We start from the raw sequence: 8,585 nt of genomic DNA, 5'->3' as shown, positions 1-8,585 counted from the left end.
TGTGTCCCACAAATGTCTTACCTCTCTATTTTTTCCCCAAATTTTCTTTCCTATGCTCTTCCCCTCCCACACTCTCCTTCCACTTTGTCTCTAGTCCATAACAATTTTCAATGCTTTTATGTCCTCCAGTCTTTCAGTCTTTAACATAGAGTAGACAGTCATTATATGTTAAGTGGAGACATACGGTGGTTCTCTTTCATAGCCTGACTTGGTTCACTCAGCAACAAATCTTCCATATTTGTCCACTTTCTATCAAATGCCAGGGCCTTATTGTTTTTTTTTATGGCTGAATAGTATTCCACGGAATATATGTGCCACACTTGTCTAATTCATTCATCTGTTTGTGGACATTTGGGTTGTTTCCATGTCTTAGCAATCGTGAATAATGCTGCAATAAATATAGTTGTGATTTTCTGACTGAGCGTTCTCCTGTCTTTGGGTAGATAGCCAGAAGTGGAATTGCTGAATTATATGGTAGTTCTCTTTGAAGGTCTTTGAGCAACCTCCATATTGTTTTCTACAATGGCTGGACCAATTTTTATTCCCACCAAAAATGTAGGAGAGTTCTCCTTTCATCACATCCCCTACTGCACTTATTTTATTATTATTATTATTTTTTAATCTTTGCCATTCTGACTGGAGTTAGGTGGTATCTCATTGTGTTGTTTTTTTTTTTCCACTTCACCATCTGCCTTATGATAGAAAAAAAAAAATGAGAAAGGTAGCATATCTCAAAGAAAATACTGATAGAATGTTGTAAGACAATTTCTGTGTATTCATTTTTGCTAAGTTCATATTACCTAAATTATACAGCCATCACAGGGGAAAACTTTGCTCCAACCAGTTTTTGTCGCTGTTGTTTTGGGTTTTCACTGTCTGTAGGACAATATAGGATATCTGTTTAGGTTCTGTAATTCTTAAACATCTACTGTGTCTCATTGGCAAAGCCCTATATACTATGGCTTTTTATATTTTAAACCAGTCATTTATGAATTATGTCATCATTATGTTAGGGTATTTGTAACTACCACTTATTACAACATTTCAGGGTAATGGCCCAGCAGGTGGTGTGGTGGTTAAGGCAATGAACTCCTACAGGCCAATCAGTTTGATTCTCAGACCTGGCAACTTGCTTTCTTACTTTGCTTCTCTCTCTCTCACACACATGTGCATACACACACATGCACATACTTTATAGCAAATTAATACTAATAAATAAAATTAAATATTTTTTTAAAAAATCAGGATAAACCTCTTCTCAGGCTCAATTTGATTTAATCAGAGGTTAATTAGGCAGAACACAACTTTCTCTAGAGACAGAAGAGACAAGAATTCCTATTGGGTTCAGCTTACTGAGTTCTGCATATTTTGTGTCTGCTAGGATTATATAAGTCAGTGAAATCTGTTTGATTTTGCATAATTCTTCTTACCAACACTTCTACTTACTTAGAGACAATCCTTCAATTCATTTGATCTACAGTCTCTTTCAGAACTTGAGAGAATGACATTAATTCAATTCCCTAGGGAAGACTGGAATCAGACAAAATGAAAAGGATAATTTTAATTCAGACCTACAGTTTCCCTCATGGAATGGTGACTTTCAGCTGACCATCCCAATATTGGCTCCTTCACAATGCATTCTCCACATAACTTCACACATAAAGGCAATGCAGTCCTCTCCAAGTGCCAGTCCTTCCCTAGTATGTTCCCATACTAATAAGTCAGTGTCAGAGTTCAGAACCCAAGATGTTCTCAGGGCTGCATCATTTAAGGAGAAACAACATATCAATCTGTAGACAAAAGCAACCCAGGAGACAAGTGCTGACCATCTAGACTGAGTATTTCTGTAGTAACAAGGCATTTGACAAGGCTGCTTTCTCAGCAGGGAAACTGGAAAAGTGGCCACTAATTGCTCCATTCTAGTAAGCATCCCTTCCTGCCTGAAGAAAAAGAGTAGATGTTGACATATCTTTCCACAGATGTGCATTCTGAATCCTCTGACCTCATGTTTTTCTTGCTATCTATCCTTCAGTAATATCCCAGTGACATTATCAATTTCTACTTAGAGGGCTGCTCATTTTGAAATTGTCACTTCACGTAGAGGAGGACTCTTTTTCAAGAGCAAAACACCCACAGCCGGGCCCGGGTGGGCCGGCGCAGCCTTAAAATTTACTCTTAAAAAAAAAAATTCCGGAAGACATGTGCAATCACTGAAGACAGAAAAGGGTAGAACGCACACTCCTGGGAGATAAGGTCATGTCATTGTCTTCTCTCTTCCATTTCCCCATCCTGTAGGGATTTGGGGCACACACACACACACACACACACACACACACACGTGCACACACACATATTTTTAAGCTGCTGGGGCCAGGATTCAAACCATGATTATGCATGTGGGATCTAGCTCCTTTAACCACTAGGCCACAAGGCCAGCTCAAAAGTTTCTCTTTTTTAAGAAAAAAAGAATTATTTTATTTAATTTTATTTATTCGTTTTAATTTGACCAGAGAAGGTACAGAGAGAGAGAGAGACAGAGAGACAGAGAGACAGAGAGAACATGAGAAACCAAGCCACCAGGTCCAGGACTTGAACCTCGGTCAGCCGTGTGGGAGTCTAGTGCCTTTAACCACCATGCCACCTGCCGGTCAAAAGTTCCTTTTATTATTAATAATAGCTTTCCTATCTGGAGCCTCTGTGACATACGCAGCATTCTTATCACTATTTATACTTATTTCACATTAAATCATCATAGCAATCTTTAGACATAGGCATTACTTACAGTACCTCTACAGATGTGGAAAATCAGACTTACATGTCAAATATTAAGTCATGGAGGTAGGATTTGAACACAATCTGTCTGACTTCAAAGCAATATTCTTAATATCCACTCTCATCTTAACACTGACGAAGAATATTTTTGGCGTCTCATCACAATATAATGGTAAGTAAAATAATTACAGACCATTGGTATGGAAGGTCTTAAAATGTGGTGCCTTTAATTCTTTGGCTTGAATCTAAGCCATTTAATGCAAAAATCGAGACATGTATTAAAACCTAGGTCAACCATTATTCCCAATATCAGATTTGAGGAATAGTTATCCATATCCAAAATAACTAAGCTCCATGCAGCAGAGGAGCCACATCCTGCATAACTATATGTTACAGTTTCTCCAAGACGGTTTTCATCTGCGCCATTACATTGACAAAATCTAATGCCTTTTTCTTTCGAAAGGGTCCTGGTATGTACAATAAATTATACAAGCACCCTATTTTAATGTTTCTCAATAAACTCAGAGGGACTAGACCTTACCAGTGTTTAAACTTGCATTTGTCAACAAAGCACTGAATCAAAGTTAGCTGAATATCATCTGAATATGAGGAAACCTATACAGAATGTTTGCTGTATTCTACAACTCTTTGGAAAGTACTTAGGTTAATTTTTTAAAAAAGAATTATTTAATTTTATTTATTTTAATTTTTCTTTTTTAAATTTGACCAGCGATAGATAGAGAGAGAGAGGAAGAGAGAGAGGGAAAGCGAGAAAGCAAGCCACCAGGTCCAGCACTTAATCCACGGTTGGCCATGTGGGAATGTCCAGCACCTTAACCACTGTGCCACCTGCTGGCCCCATACTTAGGTTAATTTTAACTTAAAAATAAATAAAAATAATAAGGGGCAAGGAATGGTAGGTCATAGCTCTAGCTTCTTATATGGATATAAATTAAATATTGTATTTTATTGGCCATATCCAGTGTGACGACATAGTCAATGAAGGGTAAGCTATGATAATCTGTCCCTAATAAGATGTTATCTAAAATAAAATATTAATTATTCTTTTTTTTACTTTAATCCATACACTGAATTTTAAACTTTCCCTAGGTACCTTTCTTTGTATGATGAGCACTGTGATTTCTCCTGCCCGAGGCAATACAATTCTAATCTTATAATGCTTGGAATTTCATCATGTCATATTAAAAATGCTATTTTCTTTTCTTCTTACTCTACCCGTTTCATACATTTTATATATGATATTGATAAAAGATTTTTTAGTGTAAATCAGATTAATTAACAACAAGCACATAAATAGTTTGAATTTTACCTAGTTTCTGAAGCCTTCCTTATCAAAAAGAACTGATTCTTCATGATAAAAGTATTAAATAGAATGATAGTTCATGCCAACTAGAAGGAATTTTATTTTCATAAAGTACCTTTAACAACACTGTTTTCCCCAAAAGGGAAAAACACAGTAAACAAATTAAGAGCAACTGTGACTGTTTAGATAAAATAATTTAACACTACTGAAATAAAGAGAAATAAACATAAAGATAAACGTTACATAACATTTACCAGCATAATAATTCAAATGTTGATTGATTTTGGAAAACAGAATACCTGCTTTCTGAGTTTGATAAACAAAACTTTCCAGTAGAGGGCTCCACCAGACTGGAGGATGTTACATTCTGCAGACGGAGGAAGTAACTCTAGTGAAGCCATTTTATGATTACATACAACATAGTAAATAGTATTGTGGAACTCAGTCCATGACATTTTCCACAACCCCATAGAATAAATTGAGACTTATAAAAAAGGAGGGGAGTAATACAATCTGATTAAAAGGGGATCATTATTTTGATTTTAATATTTCAAAGTATATGTAAACTACCTGGCTTCTCTGGAGTGATGATGATACAAAGCAATCTACTGTGTGAGCTGCAGGACGTATGTGGACAATAGAAGCTGTTTCCTTGGAAACGACTATGTGGAAGCTCTTGGAACATCTCCTCCACAGGAGCTAATTTGTTTCAAATGAGGAAAGGTGATTACTTGTAAGAGTGAAAGAGAGACAGGATAGAGAGAGAAAGGAGGGGGTGGGGCAAGAAAGAGAAGAATAGAGAGAGGGAGACACTCCTAGATTTTTTTTTTTTCCAATCATCACTGTTAATTTTTTTCAAAAATGTAGAGTTGATGGCAATGGCAAAGACAAATATTAATGACATGGCCATCACCTAAGATTATAACTCTGCAATGTTTTATTGATATGTAGAAGAAACAGAGTAGGGTGAAATAGGAAACACTAATTGAACCAAAGTAGTTCAATATATGTTGCCTACTTTTCCCAATTCACTGGAAAATTCCTTGTGCCCTGCTTCTCTTAATACTGGTCATTTAAAAGTGCAGATGTTTACCACTTGGGTACAATCACTTATAAGAGCTACCATACAATAGAGGTAGAATTTCTGACCCATTCATTTGGTAGTTTTCCCCGGTTGTAGTATTAGTCCTGGTAAATCTCTTTTTGCTGCCCTCTTCCCTTCTTTATCTCTTCTAGCAGGTGTTAAAAATTGTGTTGTGTTCATGGCTGTCCTCCATCCTGGACACAGGGTAGTAGATCTTTAGCAAGGCTTTATTGGTTGGTTAATTTTTGGCATTGTGACCATGGTTGAGTTACATAAAGCAAATCAATCCGTATATGAAAAAAATTCATTTAAAACAGTATCTATTCTTTTTATAATTGCACCATGTTGGGGTGACTCATTATCTGGTAGTAAGACCTGGCATTGTATTTGTTACAGTTAATTGTATGCACTTCTTCATAAATCAAAATATAGTTAGGTGATCTTTTTTTTTTTTATGGTAGTGTTATAATTCTATCAGAAAATTGACCTTTTAGAATATAAACTCTACTGGGTGAGATTTATATCTGTTATTTCTTGTTATGCCATAAGACCTGGAATGATGTTTTGCACATACGAGGTGGGAGATACAGATTTGTTAAGTAAATGAATGAATCCATTTACAGCTGACATTTTTTCCTTACCTGAAAGACAGACACTAAAATCTACATAATTATCTTGCACAAATATTTTCTCTTAAAAAATGCTATGCAGCAAGTAATGTAGTTCAATTGGTTAGGTTCATTTATAACTGATTTGTTTTGGAGGGTACGATTCAAAAATTCACTATGAATAATTTTCCAAATCTTTGTGAAACTATGTATTTTGAAAAAGTACATAGATTTCCATTTTTTGCATTAAAGTAAACTTGTCTTTTATTCCAGTTTTTATGGACCTTATGAAGTAACCTTTTATAACCTACATACAAATTGTCTTAAATTGAATGGATTATGTTATAGCTTTTCTGAGCATCTCAGAGCTTTGCATTTTACCGTTGCACCACCATCTGGTACCAAATAAAATATAAAACTTAAACTTGACTATCCAGACCATCTGTGTTCAGTACAGTATTTTAAATTTCAACTGCTACACAATCTTCATGCCTTTATAATCCAGAAAATTCAACTATTTGCTTTCCCTCAAACATCCTGTAAAATGTCCTAGCTCATACATTTTATATATTATTTCTTCCACCAGAAATACACTTAATCTCTTCTCTGTTAGTTAAGTGCATTTACCTGAACTTTTGTTCTTGTTAATCCTTCTCCTTATATTAGTTAATTATGGTTATGACAAATTACTACAAAACTTAGCAGTTTAAAGCCATTAATATTTATTTTCTCATAAATGCTTCTTGACAGAAATCTGGACACGTCTTAGTTGGATGACTCTGTGTCAGGGCCTGTCACCAAGCTGCAGTCCAGGTGTCAGCAAAGATTGCATGTATCTCAAGGCTCAACTGAAGATAGAATCTGCTTCCAAAGTCACACATGGGTGGTTGATCAGACTCAGTCACTGAGAACTATTGGAGGTCCTCTCTAGCTGTTGACTGGAGGCTGCTCTTGGTTCCTTGCTGTGTTATGGGCAACTCACAGCACTGCAGCCTGCTGTATCAGAGCAAGCAAGGCACTGAATGAGAGAGGCTAAGCAAGATGGAAGCCAATGTCATCTCGAAATGACATCCAATCCCCTTGTAGTATTCTATTAACTAGAAGTCACTTAAAGGGAGAGGCATAAGCATGGACGTGACTAGGAGAAGGCGCAGATCACTGGAAGCCATCTTAACGCTTTCTACTAGATACACTCCTCATCATTTCTTATTTATTTCAGGAAATTCAAATCTTTCTTAGTTTCTGAATTCCTACACTAGTTGATTAGCTTCCTTTTTTTGTGCCACTAATCACTTTTAACTTTTTTTTATCTTATTTAAAATTTCTTTATTTTTATTATCATCATAATCTTCTTTATATTACATTGGACTACATATAACTTTACAGTGTATTACATTGCTTTTTCAAAAGGGAACGCCATGTATGTCAGTCAATACAGAGACATTAATCTCCCCATTTCATCATTCAATATCTTTTCTATGTTTTCCCAATCATTATTATTATTATTTTAATTATTTTTTAAACAGTCAATCTCTATTTCTCATTTTGCTTGTAAAAAGACTTTACCCATCAAGAAATACTCCTCAGTAATAAGCCATATCTGTTTCCCACTAACGTCCTGCCTCTCTATTTGTTCTCTTGCTATCTTTCTCTATCCTGTTCTCTTCACCACCACCCCCCGTTTCCTTCCCCCCCCCCCCCCCCCCCATTCCCCACTGTCTTATTCTCGTTAAGTACTTTCACTGCTTCTATGTCCTTCTCTACCATAGAGTGCGGACAGTCGGTATATATTAAGTGGATACACACAGTATCTTTCTCTCATAGCCTGGTTTACTTCACTCAGCAATAGATCCTCCATATCCGAACTTTTAACTTTTTAATTAAAAGAAAGTTTTTTTCTTTATTTATGACAGTGCATGTATGTGCATACACAAGAGTGAGAATGAGAGAGAGAGAGGCACTCTCCATAGGACCAGATCATGCTGCAATTCTCTACTTCCAGTCCTTAACCTGTTGGGTCCAGGGCACTGTCATGTGTGCCTGGTGTTTCAGACCCAACAGGCCAGGGATCCACATCGTAGCTGCCATGTGGAATCTGACCTGTCTTGAACAGCACATTACCACTGCACCACAGAGCCAGCCCACTTTCAACTTTTTGAGTACTGTCATACATATTAGCTATTGACTATAATATATTTAAATATCAAAATAGTTCATCTATCACAACACTTTACACACAATATTTCTGACTAAATATTACTGAACGTTTTCTGTCTCTGTCATAACCACTCTTAAGAGGCGAGACAGTTACTTGATATCTTTCTATTCAAAACTCACCCAAGGTATCTTAATCACAAGTAAAATCAACATAACCTTTCAAAATACCCAGTGGAAGAAAAGTTTTTAAATGTTCCCATTTTTATTCTCATTTACGGACTCAAGCCATGCCATTGTAATTTTCAAAATGTGAATTTAGTAGAAAGCTCTACTACAGCACAATAGTCTTGAAATCAAGAAGTAGCTCTAATGGCATGTCATCTGCATTTACTACATTTTCTAAACCAAGCCCACAGAAAGTGATAATTGGCGCATGATCTTGAGGCAAGTTTACTACAGGGTTTCTGTCTTTTGCCAGATAGATGCAAACTTTGCTGAGACATTCATCTGAGCTCATGCAAAGAAGACTGCTATGTAATCTAGTAACTACTCTTTTCCCCCTGAAATCTAGAACTGGACAGTAATTTTATAAAGCGAAGTCTAACAGCGAAATGATATTACCACTTTCACCTCACAAAAA

The sequence above is a fragment of the Tupaia chinensis genome, unplaced genomic scaffold, assembly GCF_000334495.1.
Source record: "Tupaia chinensis unplaced genomic scaffold, TupChi_1.0 Scaffold000667_1, whole genome shotgun sequence".
Taxonomy (NCBI): Eukaryota; Metazoa; Chordata; class Mammalia; order Scandentia; family Tupaiidae; genus Tupaia; species Tupaia belangeri.
Note: the sequence above shows the minus strand (reverse complement) of the source record.